At 33.2% G+C, this 17950-nt stretch overlaps 1 protein-coding gene across 5 annotated transcripts in view; it reads right to left on the bottom strand.

The window, feature by feature from the left end:
- Positions 1-5812, bottom strand: part of cas (castor) — a 78719-nt gene extending 72907 nt beyond the window's left edge. For 4 of the 5 annotated variants that reach the window (XM_053762958.2, XM_053762956.2, XM_053762955.2 and 1 more), the window contains exon 1: positions 5027-5348. The gene's annotated coding sequence lies outside the window, so the exon portion shown is untranslated. Of the gene's footprint in view, positions 1-5026; positions 5349-5769 lie in introns of those variants that run through there. The other variant, XM_053762954.2, reaches the window with a different exon arrangement.
- Positions 5813-17950: the final 12138 nt, after the last annotated feature.

The raw sequence follows: 17950 nt of genomic DNA, 5'->3' as shown, positions 1-17950 counted from the left end.
TAAAGTGTAATAGAATCAGACATTTGTCTGACAATGATTGCTAGAATTACTTCACAGAAAAACGTACTGATATTCGTTTGACATTTTCTTATTAGCAAAAGTTTATTTTACAACAAAAAAGCAATAAGAATTATTTGCTAAATAGTTTTCCATATTTTCGTTAGCCTCTAAATAACTTTTACATTGTGACCTAGTATTTCAAACAAATATACAAGTTGTATATGTTTTTGTGGTTCGCATATAAATTTTTTTCATTTAAATTTTTAATACCCCACTCGATGATGTCGGTCAAGCTTTTCATCTTATTTATATCAGTAATCATACAGCATGTAATCCACCATATTAATTTATTAATGACGTCACGCGGCCTCGGATTATTAAGAATCTAATGATACCTCATACAACTTTTTCTGATAACACGTTTAAGAATTATGGTGGAATAAATAATTCACTCTGAAAACTTAACTCCTTTTTTTTGGCAGTCGTGTAAATAATATAACAATATTGTTCTTCGATTTATTTAAAAATCAGCTGTGTTTCTGGCCAGTGCTCAGGATGCAAAGGTCGTGCGTTCATTCGGTCACTCCTTCATTCACTGGCAGGATTTCGAGCGGAAGTGACCTTATCAGGCGGCGGAGGTGACGTCACTAAGCACAATCGGCTACGTGCTTGCTGTGTAAATATTGTACCTCCACGACACCTAATTTCAGGAAAACTTTCGAATCTCTCGAACATGCAACTGTTTGATTTTTTGATAAAAAAACAATGTCGTGTACATATTTTTCTGATTTATTAAAGTTTAAAACTTACATAAACGAAACAAAGACGAGATTTTATATTTATCGTTTTATTCAAAATTATGGGTAATATTGTTGTAATTGTATCATAATATATGAAACACCGAATGTATTTAAATGCCTGAACGTAACTTATTTATAAAAGATTTCAACGCGTTCTCTTGTTTGTGTACAATTCTTACTTCTTACTAAAATAAAAAAAATATTATATATGTCAATAGCTGTCGTAAAAATAATCCGGTAGCTATAATAATAAAGCACAATAAAATACCTTTAAAAAGTAATAAACACGTGACAACAATAAAAATTGAAACTGGCCACTTCAAGTAAACTCAATAAAAAATAAGAAGATAAATGTGGCGGCATCAATATGATATTCAAATAACGAACGAACATAACTGGAAGCGTACGTGTGTCATACATTCCTTCAATTGTGATTCGACGCGGCTTTCTAATAAAAAATACATTTCCTAATTTAAAAATACTTGAGTCATGGAGGGCTGCAATCTATAAATTTACTTCAATTCCATTTTCAATTATTATTTTGAAAATGGAATAGTATTATATAGTAAGCATTTAAATGCTGTTATTAAAAATTTAAACTAAATAGGAGACAATAGTCGTATGTTTTCAATTTATTTAAAATCGATTATTTAAAAAATGCATTAACTGACGATAAAACGCGTTAAAATTTAAACTTTTAGAAAAATAAACTTTTGGACATGCTATAGCTATTAAAATATATTAAAAGATTGCTATCCCTTGATGAGGTCAAGCAAAGATGGGATCGCGAGTTAAATGAATAAATAAGTACATACAGAAACACATCGAAATATTAATTTGTTTTGATTGATTGCTATTGGGAACCATCAATAACATACATATGTACTAATGTATGCTTCCAGGGGTCATTCGTTATCGTCACGGCTACGACGAAACTAATATGTTTCGAGAAAAACTATGATACCTCATCATGTTTGTGATTCAGTATGCTGTTTCTTAGAATTATCTTATTAATTGGTAACTAGATTGTACTGGTTTTGCTTAGTCCATATTATATACTAATATTATAAATGTGAAAGTTTGTCTGTCTATTTTTCTGTCTGTCTTTCTATTCCAAAAATAAAATTCCATAGCCCTTCAAACGATAATGTTCTTGCACTAAAGTGCCTAAAACGCCAGCACCATTACCCATTTGTACTGTAATGTTGATCCGCTGGCCACACACTTAGTTGGTAAATAAACGAATAAACAAAACACACAAATTAAGACATTGTCGTGAATTAATATAATGAAACTGGAGATCAGATATTATGAAAACAATGTTAAAATTCCCACGTCTCCATTGAACCGATCGATTCAACAAACAAACAATCAGATGTATTGTAAAAATATCGATTAAAATATAAAATTACTTGAGTTAAATATAATATACACAATGGTCTGACAACTAGGGATGCCGACAACCGTGCGGAGTGGAGATGAAACAGTAGGAAACCCCTGGGCTTCGACGCTCAACGGCTGAGGAAGAAACTGGGAAAACGCTCAGATGAGAGAGAGAGACCCGTATTTAAATGCATGAAAATATTAATTACATAAATATGATTATTGTGCATGTATTCATCTAAAGTCTTCCATGCTGGTCAGGAACGAAGGAAAAACATAGAATGAGCCAGCTGTTTCTCTTCCCGCGCGTTGTAAATGTTAATAAAGGGAAAAAATGGCTATCAACTGCAGATTCTTCTCGTAGGCGATAGGCTAACATGGTATCTCAATTCCACCAATATGTATTGGTGGAATCAATGGAATATAGCCATAAATAGAACACCAGTGTCAGCTACAACATGCGTGAAAAGAATCTTAGAAGTCATAAAACTGAACGGGGCCTTTAAATTTGGAATTTGGTAAGAGACGAGAAAATAATTATGCCTTCTTTTAAAAATAAAAATAAGGATTTAAAAGAACAAATTATGAAAACTCATGCAATATTTGAATCGAGAACACTTATGTCAATTTTTTTTCACACTTTTAAAATAAGAACCTGTTCGAAGGAGTTTCTAAGAAGTTGAACTTTTAATCAATGGTTTATTTTCCTTGTTTATGGATGATTCCGTTATGCAAAAACTAAAAAGCATTATAAAATAAAAACTAGGTAGAACATTTTAAATCTGAGTTATGGTTTAACAAGCATTGTTATTATGTAGTAAAGTATGTAATATTAGGTTGGCTTTTTTGCGGAATTACTACATTTGTTAGCTGGAAATGTTTTAGGTATTAGGTTCACCACTAAAAAAATGTATTTTATAATTAGTATTTTTTATTTTTTATCTCTCTCTTTTTTGATTATCTTTTTTATTATACTTAGAGAAATTCGCACAATATGGATATACAAATAATGACTAGTATATTTTATGTTTTAAGTTGATGAAATATTGAGCGAGCGAAGTGACCGAGGTCTACAAATCAACTTGGGGCCAATTTTACCGATTTTACGGTTAAATTGATTTCGAAAAATAATTGTAAAAATGTATTGTGTTCGTGAGGTCCAAGTTCGCGGCGAACAACTTGTAGGTATATTTATAGCCAAGTTTTTTTTTGGTAATTAAGTTTAAATGAATTATATATGTCATATGTTACTTCTTAAAAAAAAATTAAATATTCTAAATTTAAAAAAAAAACAACGTTTACACGGCTCTACAATAATAGAGACGGCGCGAACGAAATTGAATTCCTCACCGGGGCAGACGTGATCTTTTAACCACCGCACCTCTGACCCGCGCTGGATGTAGTTTTATCTGATTCTGAATCCAGACATCATCATAGATAAATGTTGTTTTTTTTTTTTTGTTTGGTGTTGCGTTGAGATTCAATAAGTTTCTTTTAAAAATTTATGTATTATTTTAACGTGAATAAATAGTGTAATGGAGTTTTGTAATTAAATTAGTTATAAATGAAGTAATTTTTATTGTTCTTTTTCGTGTAAATGTATGTTTTATTGAGGTCGTCGTAAAAGAAGACAGGCTATGCCCAGCATTGGGAAAAAGGGGCTGGGATGATGACCCCAATTTTAAATTCACAAATTTTTTTATAATGTCTTTTTTGTAAAACTGTTCTTACTTTAATATACTTAAGTACTAACAATAAAACATTATCATTACATAGTATAAAACGTTGCTTCCGGCTGTCTGTCTTTTCTGTATGTTTAAATTTTAAAAACTCCGCAACGGATATTTACGAGGTATTTTTAATAGATTGTATGATTTCAAATTAATTTATTATGGTTTTAGCTGAACTAAGCGGGGACGGGCAGCTAATTTTATATATATTGTACCAATGCTAATAGTTGCAGGTTAAATTTCAAGGATTGCCACTTTTTGCTAAAATTATTATGAACAATTAACAGTTTCGAAAGGCGTTACAAAAACAGAGCGACCTTATCGTTATGAAATAAATGTATATATTTATAATTTATATTTATTTGCATAAATTTGAATAAATTAGTATTTGCCAGTGTAATTAGAGTAATTGAGGCATGTGTAAAAAAAATTAAAGGTCATATATTTACACGAGTCATGTAATTGAATTATTAAAATGGTTTCACATTAATAATTAAATAAGCACACGATAAAGAAAATGTACTACTACGGAAAATGCATGAAAAAAAAATTAATTATTATTAGTTTTATATTATTATAAAAAATGCTAAATATTTGACATACAGCTATTACTGTTTGTTAATTTGTCTGTTAAATTCGGAAAATCCCGGCTCGAAGGACCAACGGGTGATGTCTATTTCCTTCAGAGTATAGTCCATAGACTATATATTCGCAATTGAAATGAAAATGCAACAAATGCATTTTTGAAATTAGATGCGAAAGACGAACTCACTTGACATTTTGACAATTTTAGACGTTTTAGACGTTTAGAACAAAGCCTTCTCACATGATTGTACTGATCTTTGTGTAATATTTAAAATTAATTTCTTAATTAACCGATATTCTTGTAAATCTAATGGTTGACTGGCAGAGAATGCCATATGGGGTTAAATTCAACTTTTGTATATATTTTTTTGGAATTTTGTCCAATAAAGTTTTTAAATAAAATGAATAAATAAAAACTTTTCAATCCAAATATCTTACTAGAGCTATGTCCAGGCTCAGACAGTGCATAAATTAAAATATAATTATCAATTGTTAAATACTTGAATTTAAAAATGTTATAAAACTTACCTTAATCTAAAGACATCCAAATTGGGAACAGGAGTCACTTGCTTAATATCAATAATCACGTCAAATTAAATCCAATGTCACACACAGCAACTCACACTTCAGTTTGATAAACAAAACACAAAGCTCGGACGAAGTTTTCAAAACTTATATACAGGAAGCTGCGAAAAAAGTTCCAGTCAAACTTCGAAAGTTTCCACGGGCGCGCGGGAAAACTGCCGAAAGTAAAAAAAATCGGACGAAACGCCGAAAATGCAACCGCGCGCGCTTTACTAACGCGACTGAAAAAAATTGCCACATCTGCGTAAGACTTGGAAACTAAATCAAAATACTCGCTAGGAGAGGGACGAGTCAGCCGAGGCCCCACCCTACCCCCACTCCGGCCGATACGCAAAAACATTCAGAAAAACCACGCGCGACTCCTCCGCGAAATTATCAATTGTTTATATGACGACGAAAATGTAAACCGAAACGTATTCATCTCGGCTGGCCCTAGATTAAGCAAAACATTAAACAATTAAAGAATCACACAATAGAATTCCGACAATGTCGAAATATTTAAAACAATGCGCGGTTTAATTTGTACAAATCATAATAATAAACACTGGCCGGCAATTGCAATGTTATCGAAAATAATTAATTCAAAGAGTTCGTTTCGTAATTTTCTTTTTTTTTTGCGAGTAGCCGGTATTTTTTCGAGTGAAGTTTTCCCGCGCCCTGAAGTTCGAAGTTTGAAGTTTGTTTACAGCGTGTAATGTACGACCGCGCGCCGCAGCCGCTCCGCTACGAATAATCTCTCGTTTGGGCGCTACACGCGATCGCCTTTTTTTCTGCCAAAAAACGCGTAAGAAAAGACCCCTTTTTGGGGTTAACTGTAGAAATAGAGCGAAGACGTGTGTTTTTTTGCCCTTGGTTATTATTTCGTACAAGAACGGATGCGTAGTCACAGCTGACCTTCGCCCTAACTATATACGGTTTTGATAATCACTGTATCAAACACAGGTCGGAGATGAAATATATTCGAATTTGAATGAATGTAATTTAACCCTAAGTTGATTCACAAATCATTTGAATCACAAGTGTTGAATTGGAAACAAAAAGAACTGGATTTTTAATACCTTGTAGAGGTCATCAAGTTTTGTATAAACATATTTCGATGTAAAAAATTGTGACCCACTTAACTAGTAAGTAAGAGTAAGTTAACATAAAAACATGAGGTACTGTATTGTTCAACATTCGTAAATACTATCGTGTATTTCCCCTACATCACAGTAAATCCCAGTCCCAATTTTTTTACAGGACTGATATCCCAGACTGCAACTTTGTAATTAAGTGAGAATGTCTCTACAATGCTATTATTTTTGTTGTTAGAACATTTATCAGGTCAACCGACAGAAATCCATCGCAAATTTGCCATTATTACCACTGTATAAGGACCATTATGAGTAACTTAAGACTTGCAGTTGCCTGTACGCATTCACTCATTCACATTTTCTGGTTTCGAAATCACAAATAAATGAGGTGAAATACATTCTTACCACATTCACTTGTAGTAAAATCTTAATATGGTAATTTATCAAATCCCTATCCTGAACTCCCGAGTGTTTTCCCGTTTACTTCCTCAGCCACAAACCTGAGCCCAGTGTTTACTTTCCTACTGTTTTTCCACTCTGGTCCTCGACATTGATTCCAAAGGTATGGATGGCATAAAAAAAAAGCTTCTGTATAGAAATAGACGGAAATGAGCTTTATTATGATTAGATAGGTATTATAAAGTGACGTGTGAAAAAACTCCATATGTCATCGAGGAGACTAAGAGACTAAGGTATAGACAAGGTTAATAGGTAACAATAGCATTCCCAAGGCGGGTTGTAAAAAACACAGACGCATCTTCAATATTTTAAGGTATTTATTTCGCTGATCTCGAGGTTCGTAACGTCACAGCCTCCGAACACAGCAACAGGGGTTGATAAGAGAGGTGGAATATTTTTTAACATTCTAACTAGACTAGTTGTAAAAAGTGAACATTGATTGGTATTTTTTGTTCTCATTAATGTATAATTAAAACGCTTTTTGATTCCAACATTTGTGACGACACTTGTGTCTGTTACTGGTATCTAACGCATAAAGTCTCTATGTACCTTATGCGCCTTTGGAAGCAAAGGCGCATAAGGTACATAGAGACTAACATCTTTTGTACGACTTTTGTCTAAACGTAATAAATACAAAATTTTTCCTTTTTTTTTTTAAAAGTTTTAATGTCGTTTCTATAAAACGTTATCTACGTTCGATTCCGCTAATAACGCTACTGTACTGTCTCGTGTTGCTTGGTAATTACATAGAGTTATAATGTGTAGAATCGCAAATTTACTGTTTTGTTTTATATGAAAAAAAAAATACGAATCACGAAAACTCGTAGAATATAACTTGCTTGTTTTGATGTACCCAAGTAGTCTTTAGGAGGTTTTGCGCTTGATACCAGTTATTCTGTATATTTTCTCGTTTTCGACACACGGAAAATAGTATCAGTTCTGACTTTGCAACTGACCATTTCAGGAATATGTTTCATATTACACAACGAATAGATACCAGACTCGCATAAATCCGTCTGAACAAAACACAATCAGCTTTATATATCTGCCAACATTTGGCCAAACATTGTCTCGGTGACAGACAGAAATAACCGTTGACATTTACTGGGAATCGAACCCGGTGCTCCGTTAGTAGGAAACAGAAATCACACAGATTTATTGGACTACGATGCCCGCTAAACAATCGCTAACGATCACTGCGGTATTTTAATGTCTTTACTTACTGTATTTTTTTCATAATATAGTGAGGAAATGAATTTTCACATATCTAATCCTTCCGTGTTGCCATACAACGTGTCTATGCTGCCAGCATCCTGGGCACTCTTGTCAAAATAATAATATATCAGGACAAATCACACAGATTGGGCTAGCCCCAAATTAAGTTCGAGACTTGTGTTATGGGATACTAACTCAACGATACTATATTTTATAACAAATACATATATAAATAAACATCCATTCAGAAAAAGATTATTTTCCATCATGACCCGACCGGGGATCGAACCCGGGGCCTCTCGGTTCAGGGGCAAGCACTTTAGCACTGCGCCACCGAGGTCGTCAAATATATCCTAGTATAATTACTGGAATAAATTATTGGACTATATTATTTATTTTTGAAAATAATTATGCGTGGAAAATGGAATCGAGCAGGAATTGAACCCACTCCCGTCTATCCAGGACAATGATCTTATCGAGACCATGCCAGTTCGAATTGTTATGTTATTTTTAGTTTTAGGTTTGAGATGTATGTTTTGACTTTTTTAGTATAAATAGTATTTTTTAATACATAGTTTTAAATATTTTTGAAAATGAAATTAAATAATTTATTGCATATATTGTGGTAAAACAAAGTCGCTTCCCGCTGTCTGTCCCACCCATGGAATTAGTAGGTACTCCGAACGAAGAACTTACTAAAGCCATGGTCCCTCCCTATGTATCCTTATATCTTACAAACTAAGCCACGAAAGTGATGCGGGTTTTTTAAATACATAGTTTTATTCCTGCAGTAGGTTTAAGTGTATATTTATTATGGTTTAATGGTTAAAATATAAATTAAAATTATTTCCTCAAATATTTTCTGACACTAATAATGAAATTTTTTACAATATCTATCCATAATTAAGAATGTCACGCGAAAGTCTGTATATCTTTTCTTGTCATGTTTTCACGGAACACATAGCCTTCGCAGCAAGACAGGAGATGTGATCAATATATCATCACAGCCAAATCTCCAAAATTTTAAAGGTTTATCGCGACGTCACAACCCCAATGCGACCGAGAGTTCAGAGATGAGTTTGCGCCATCAGCGGCGCTCAAGTCCACCTTCATTGAGTAAACTTTGTACCCAATATTGTAAATAATGAGTCAGAATTGTATACGCTGTTACAACAAAGTACCAAAATAATTCATAATATTCACGACAAAACATTCATATGTTATGTAAACGATATACTTTGTAAAAGATATTGTTAGAATGATGAGTATATTTCGATATGAATTTATAAATATCGTTTTTATTGACCGAGCGAGCGAAGCGAGCAAGGTCTTACATTCTTAAGGTCTACTTGGGGCAAAAATACATTTTTTGTATGTATGCATGTTTATTTGTAACGCGATAACTTTCGAACCATTGGTGGTCCGATTTTGTTAAAATTTAAAAGGTATGTAGGATATGCCAATAGAATTTTTAAGTTCGTGGGGCATCGAAATCGGTTCAGTCATTTTTTAAAATTTTCACAAATTTGTAAAAAAAAAAAATGTGAACGACTAGTTATGTACAGTCAACAGCACATCAACCTTCTCAAATACATTGCAAACTCGCCGCCATTATCGCGCCAGCCATAAAGGTTCATGCAGGATAACTTGATGTGCCGTTGACTGTACAATTTATTTGACATTTTTTGGGAAACAAGGCGGGAATACACTATGACAGTACTTTGCACAATTTCGTGTCGGATGTAACCTGTTACTTGCATGTGTACATGTTACGGTTAAACTCCGAAGTACGGCGATTCCTAAGTTTAGCCGGCTAGTCCTGGGTGCAGCCGATCACAGTTGACTACAGCCTGCTTATGTTTGGTTAGACCAAGGTTGAGCCTTTATGATTTCGGCTAGATCTAGTTGCCCCTTATTGATGGTTACATCTAGGTGTCTCGTGTTTATCTTCAGTTATACCTAGGTTTAGACTTTATCTGCTGTCTATAAGACCTACCCGTAGTGATCAATGCGTTTTAGGGTATTTAAACATGTTAGATATCGCTTATTTTATATATAGATACTTGCGGCCCATCCCGACTTCGCTCGGGCGGAAAAAATCAACAATGGCCATTCTCCAAGTTAAGTTTGAACAAGATTGTAAACCTACCGTGAAAATTGTTGAAAAAACTAACGTTCAATAAAATATAGGTTAAGATTTAAAAGACTGGTTTTGGTTCTGTGATTAATAAATAAAAAATCAAGGCACAACTTCATTATTATACCCTGATTATAAAATACTTAGCAACAAATTATTTCTTATAAAATAAAACAATTATATTATTTTATGTAATTTTATTTCCCAATCATCAACATTCAAAATGTTTTGTAAAAAAACGAATGAATGAATTGAACTAATATATACAACATTCACTCGTGTAGAATACCAATTGGAATTCGAATCGATTCCACACAAAATACCATTTAAAAAAATACTTGTCATAATAACATTTAATAACAATAACCTTTTCATAATTTCAAAAACAGAACGCTGAACGACTGGCTGAATGCCAATCGACATTATGAATCCTATAAAAATATGGCGGGGAAAAACTAGGATTCCATATATGCCATATAGAGTATCGTTTTCGACGCACGGGCGTATAACACACCGGCATAATAATCTGCGTTCGTGTGTGTGTGTGTGTGTGTGCAATGATACTTTCCACACATGAGTTGTTGCTCGTGTTAACAATAAATCATACGAATGTATTTGTGATCGGACTCAAAGCAGGGTTGTAGGCGGGTTGCATCGATGTCGATGTAAACTTTGAGCATGATTTTAACTTAAACAAAATGTAATTTATTGGATTTTTGTATTTATTATAAGACTAGACCTTGCCCGGGGCTTGGCTCCCGTGGGAATTTTGAGATAAAATATAGCCTATAGCAATCTTGGATAATGTACCTTTCTAATGATGAAATAATTTTTGATATCGGTTCAGTAGTTTCGGAGATTACCCGCCTCAAACATACAAAGTCACAAAAACGCTTACAATAATAGTATAAATAATCATCACGGTGAATTTCATACTGGTTTGGATTGGACGGTATAAAATTTAATAATAAGAAAAGAATTTCCTTGAAATATACAAACTATTTACGTTTGAGCGGAATCTTAAGCAGGGCAAAGAGGGAAACGAATATTTTTTAATGTAAAAAATGTGACGTATCCTTTTATAGTAAGCTTGTAAAAATACTTGCAACATGAGTATTGACATCTTATTCTAGTTCATGTCGTCTAATTTAATGTTATTAACAAGAAGTTGGACTATTGGACATTGGACTGTCTATAACAGATGTTGAAATACATAATGAAATTGTCCTCTGTTCAACATATCCCCACTTAGCTATCCCTGGATACCTAGCTAAAGATGGAAGGTATACTGTACTCATTTGCGAGTTAATAAAATAACAACAGCAGTCAATTAGTAACGATATAGGTACGAAAAATCATTCAGTAAATATTTGATTCTATGTAAAAAGGAAGGGATTGTGAGTGATTTAGTTTTTCCACTTTAAAAGCGTCGATAGCGAATATAAATCATCGATATCTCTAACCACAACTATATGTCCCAACACTATCTCCATCAGTGTGCGCTCGTGTACACGCAGCACGTCGCAGTGTGCGTATCATGTTGCATTTCTTTCTCGTATTGTAATTTATTGGTCTGTAACGAAGTTAATTATTGCGATTTTTGTATTAAACGTTGGAAATTATTTTTAGCCTTGCAGATGCGAGCCTTTTTTACCAAGAAACAGCTCTTTGCCCGTCGGTTTATCGATACATGTTATATTAAGGGAATTTTTAAGTGCGCCTTATGACTTATACAGCTGTTCCGTGAATCGCGTGTATCTTTGCTGCTGACGACGTTTAATCATTTCGAGTTATTATTCGGATATGTTCATAAAATTTCGGATATATTTGGAAATAAGATTTTTTTGTTTTTATTTTTATTTTTTAAGTGAAATGTTAATAAATACTTAATGTGACAAAAAATAAAAATTGAAATTGACAGAAAAAATAGTGATAAATAAAATAAGTTCAAATGTAAAGAAAACACTACAAAAAAAAAATATCCAAGAAAGCGTAATAAAATTATTGAATTTCATCTTCTCACAAGAAACTCGCGATATACCTGCCATTATACAATCGATAACCCTAAATCGATAAAAAATCATCAAGAAAAAAAAAAGTGAACAGATCGAATTTCAAAACACACGAGGTTAAACCTAGTTCACAATGTCTCGACCTCATCATTGCAAGGGGTCATATTTTGCCTTTTTTTTTCAACATTTTTGTGCGAAAAAGATAAAAAAGTGGTACTTTTAAATGATCTACTTTACAAAGAGATAGGTAGGGGTTCGTCGTGGGAACTCCTCGTTTTGAAAATCGTGAAATTGGGGTCGAGATCAAGGGACTATGATAATCTGCATTAAGATTGTTTAAGCAAGATTTATATTGCCCCATTACATATTATTTTTGACAAAATGCGCCTTAGAGACATGAAAAATTGATTAACCGTTTTTTGGGGGCTTTGCGTTTTAATATCAGACAAGGAGACGTATATTCAATAGATAGGTAGATTATATAAGTGAGATTTTGTTAGTGCTAATTATAAAATTGGTAAAAGAAAAACAACTAAATTATCGTTGTTTTTCTTGTTAACGCCTAACAACAAAAAACTAAATAATTAAAATTCAAATTAATACACGAGCTTGTAAACTTTTTTGGTTACATAACTAGTTATCAATATAACAATTAAATGACATGTAATTTTAGGACACCATTGGCTATTGCGCCATGGAGGAAAAACTGCTGTGGCAGTGGTAGCTGGCAGTGCTACAGTGTGGCTGTGCAAGGAAACTTCTCCGTCACATATGACCGGCGTTGAGTCGCTCGACTTTTTCTTTTCTCGGTTTCTTCAAAATAAGGTAAGTAAAAGGAAAAAAGGCTCAAGAAAGGGAATCACTAAAACCTTTTGTTCCACCTAAATACATAAATCAAACTAACGAAGTCCTTTTTTGGAATCGAGAAAGTATCCGCTTACATCATACAATTCGATCTATTTCCAACAAAACTGACAATAATCCGCAAATACAGTGAAAATCGCACAATCGTTCAATTTCTTTATTGAATAATTGGTATTCTTAACCCTGCGGCCGGCGACAATACATCGCGGCCGAATTGACCCGAGGTCACACATGTATCGAATTACGACAAAAGGAACATATTTCTGGAATCACACCTTTCGCAACCGTATCCGATTCAATGACACTGTTTTTGTCAAATAGACCAAAGACGTGACCCCTTTAGCCCTCAATGGATCGACTTCTGACCCTACTGACCTTTTTGCTTATTTTTTTCCTCGAGATGGTCAAAAAGGGGCATCACTGCCACGATTGTGTATTATGGACAATTGAATTTGATTGCGTGAGACGTAAAAAAGCTACAAAGACGACAACGATGCCAAGAAAAGTCGGTTTTGTGTACATTTTGACCATTAAAAACTAATCATGCATTATAATGAGATATTTATTGGTGAATACAGTCGAATATGTTGATATTAAAGTTCAAATAAGAGGTTAATTTTGACAGTGATGTGATAACTAGCGGTGATTGGTGTAAAAAAAGGGTTCCAAAACCGTTAGGTACTTTTGAATTATTAGAAACTTTTAAAAAATTCCGCATGACACATCGGCTTTGTGCAAAACCGTTGAAGGTCGCCTACAATATCGTAAAAGTCTCAAATGACTGCAAACAGTTATAAATCAAAACGGGAAAAATTGAAAAAAAGCATTATCTCACGATTCTTGTTTCCTAAAAGGGGTGAATTCGATTTTTTTCGTATACAAAGAACGGTTCCCTAAACAGTTAGGCGCGAAAAAAATGCGGAAGACGAAAAGGGCGTCTAAAAAGCGTATCTAACTCTTTCCCATGGGTCTTAACCTCGGCGCGGATTTTTTGTTAAAAATTGAGACACCTTTGGCATCTTTCCCGCTTTTTTGCAATTGTCAGTGTTTTTTTATTGCGTGGATGATCGCGGGGCGAGGGTCCCGGTCTTCATTGTGTCCCGTATTGTGCGCGCTGAGATTCTGCAGGTGGGTCACATACGTACAGTTTTTGGGTTATAGGCAATTTCTTAAAAGAACTCCATCACTTTTGTCATCATTTTCAATTGTCTTGAAGTGTTTTTGTAATATTTTTTTTAATGTGTCTTTTAAAATTTTCTATAATTTCTAAATTAAAAACTTATTTATTAAATCAACTAATCATGCTAGTTACATATTGCTCTTTCTCAAGAAATCCGGTCCTGGAGGTTATTTGTACATTATTATTCCAAACATACCTAAGTGTCCATGTTTTTTATTTTAAAAATGTCAAATTAATGTTTTACAAATAACTAATATGAAACACAAGACAATACTAATAATACATGATTAGTAAACAAAATTGGAACGGCGGCAAAACTGTAATTTTTCAAATAAAAGTCCAAAATGCGACATAAAAATATAATTTCAAAAATCGAATGTTGACATCAATGGGGCCGCCCAATCGTGTGCTGCAACAATTTCCAGCCAGTATCCGTCTAAAAACGGGACGCGATCAGAATAGGTATAATTACAGTTTAACTAACGCGCGGGACGAATTTTCCGAAAATTACTGGCCGCAAAAAACTACGTTCGGAAACCAGTCGCCGAAACGAAGTAAGCAATAATTGACTTTAATTGGCGATCGATATGTGTGAAGTTATTCACTTAAAAACAATTATATACTTGAATGTTCATGTCTTGGAAACTAAGTACCTAAATATTTTAGAATTTCCATTTAAATTTTCTGTGCTGAATATTATGTCATACGAGATTTTAAAGTCATTTTAATATAAAGTCCGTACACGAAAGATGTCCCACAGGCGTGGCGCTAATATCTCAAACAACAATGTAGTTCCCCATATTAACATGAGCCTTCTTTCCTGGTATAGCCTGTACCTAGTTAACTAGCTTAGATTAATTAAAACGCAAATTCTGTGTTAACTAGATTTATTTTTGGATTTAAAAACGACATTACGTCTATTTACCTCAAATATAGAACATTAGTATTATTTAATGATTTCATAAATACATTATATAGTTTTATTTATACATACTTACTTACATCTAGTACATAACACACCACCGCACCGTCTCTTTCACATTCGCCGTTCCAGAAATGAAACATAAAAATGTTGCCACTCAAAATATTCGGCATAGTTTGCGAACAGACAAAAGTCAGTTTTGTTTAAATTTTTAATTTTCGTAAATTAATAAACGGACTCTCGCATTTTTGCTCGAACCGTCCTCTCACTTAATTAGAAATATTTCGCGATTTGAACATTTTTTTGGTAAAGCACGCCACTTTGAGGGTATAAAAATGAAATTAGTAACTGGCGCGCCAAGGCGTCTGTCATTGTTGTAGGACAGAATGCTTTTTGCTAAAACACATTTTGTATTCTGCGGTCAACCCGCATCCTTGTCGGATATAACTTGCTCTCGCAGTCAATCTGGAGGATATGTCGAACTCCCTCTCTCATCTGAGCGTGCTATCGGTTACATTTTCATCTGTGACGCCGCGACGCCGATTTAGAAGGTTAGTCGTAATGTCGTAAAGCTCGAGGTCCGCTGGCTAACATAAAATATTATAGTGATTAGCTGGTCCCACATTCGTTTCGTCCTAGATCTGCGAGTCCAAGCTAAAACATATTCTATAGGTAATTATTTCCTGATAATCTAGGGTCCGCTCAAAAAATAAACTTGAATAAAATTATTATATTCTAAACTTTATCTTGTATCCAACCAAATCTTGTCTCAACTACTTAGTATTTTGTTAAAGTTGATTTAAAATTAAGATTCAGATTTATCAATTAAAATGAAAAGCTGCGTACAAATGATAAAATCTTACAAAAAGCACAAAGGTTATTCCGGCATTGTGATCAAAATACCAAATTCTATACATTACTCACATCCTGCCAAGAAATGTGTCTTTTTATATATATTTTTTATTTTTTTTTTCATTCAGTAACGTGAGTCTGCAGTTTTGTCAAAATATTACACCGTTGCTTACACTTTTTTTTCTCGGGGTCGAAAATACCCCTTTCCGCGTTGAAAGGGTTACATTATCAGACATCTGATATTTTTCGAGATTTCAGATACCGGTAATGACAACTTTGGTTTGATACGTTTTAACAATTTCTATTTTGTTAAAATACAACTGCGTTACATAAAAAAATTGATTAATTTTAAAGTTTTTGTTTTAATTGATGACATTAACCTTATGATTATGTGTAGGTAAAATGATTTGTTATGAAGTAAATAAATAAATATATTAGGACAAATCACACATATTGAGCTAGCCCCAAAGTAAGTTCTAGACTTATGTTATGGGATACTAACACAACGATACTATATTTTATAACAAATACATATATAGATAAACATCAAAGACCCGGGCCAATCAGAAAAAGATCATGACCCGATCGGGGATCGAACCCGGGATCTCTCGGTACAGAGGCAAGCACTTTACCACTGCACTACCGAGGTCGATGAAGTAAATTAAATAATAAAAATAATTAAGGAATTAGGTAATTTTCATTATTTAGGCATATACTGTTTAATTATACAAGGTGTTACAGATTAGACAGACTAGTCCTGTTAATTATACAAAAGTTAAATTTAAGCTTATATTTTGTTTCGTTCTGTCAATGTCAAACATTGTAAAGTGTGACACTGATAAAACATACTTTAGATTAAAACATGTTTTAAGCTTTTTTTTTTAATGAATAACATAGGGTTGCCATCCATGATCAGTGTACAGTATGTAAAAATAATAATGTCATTAAACTTTTATACAAAACGTTTTATACAAAACGTTTTATACAAACGTATGAATGTCAATTAAATCCAATTATAATTAGCAATGAGTCACTGTCTGCCCGGTGTCCGCGGACGTGACGCGGATATCAACCATTGATAGAAACCATAGAAATTGCAGCTAAAGTAAATACATTCATTTCACTCATTAGCACATTCACGAATTGCATATTTCAATTATTGTAAACGTTGGTTACTAAGGATTAACGATTTCTCTAGTGAAATCTTTTTGCGCGAGAAAACAATTTATTTTATTTATTTAATAACATTCAGTTTATAGACAACCTTTTTGTTTATGATAAATTCTTAGGTAACATGACTAAACCTATTTAATATTAAAAAAACTTAGCAGTAATATTCACATCACATCCATCCAGCTATAGTAAAAAGTTATTTTATTTATTCATCGTTCATACAACATCGGTTACCTTATAGGAAACCAGCCAGTCCGTTACTCTAATCCATATTTCGAACGTTCTTTATCCATTTTCGAACTGTTTCGAAATTCAAAAGAACTATTCTCATTCGCTCCGCGTCGTGTTCTAAATATAAAAACTCTTTTTTGTCAAATATGGAAGGGTTAAACTTAAAACATTCTATTTTCGAATTGTTAAAAAGTCCACGTTGTATGGAATACGTCAAAACTTCGTAGCAATGCAGTATATGCAAGATATGACAATAAAATAATTTAAGCTTAAAGTTTTCACTTTGTCTTGTAATCTTAATATTAATTAACAACAATAGTAATAGAATTGGACGAAATTGTTAATTTTAAATAACATAGGTAAATTACAATTTTGTTCTTTGATCGTCGAAATACAACATAAGTTAATTTTTTTCGTATATCTAGTTTGATAAATGAAAAAGTTTTAATGCACTAATGACGTTATCATAGATATAATGTAAATAATTTATCACGTCTTGAAACTGAATAGTGATCATATTGGTGGAACTGAATCAATACCGCTTGATTTTGATATGCGCATTGCGCATAATCATCTCCATCCCATAGATATACTGCCCTATTCCTTTTTCAAATGATATGAAAGTCACAGGAAGCACGACTTTTTGTCACTTCCACATCTCGGCCGTGATTACCATATATCTGTCCCATTCTATCTCGACTTAAATCCAATGAATAGATAGTGACAACAATACTAGTGATGTTCTCAGG

This window comes from Plodia interpunctella, chromosome 23, assembly GCF_027563975.2.
Source record: "Plodia interpunctella isolate USDA-ARS_2022_Savannah chromosome 23, ilPloInte3.2, whole genome shotgun sequence".
Classification (NCBI taxonomy): Eukaryota; Metazoa; Arthropoda; class Insecta; order Lepidoptera; family Pyralidae; genus Plodia; species Plodia interpunctella.
Note: the sequence above shows the minus strand (reverse complement) of the source record. Positions and strands in the feature narration are given on the sequence as shown.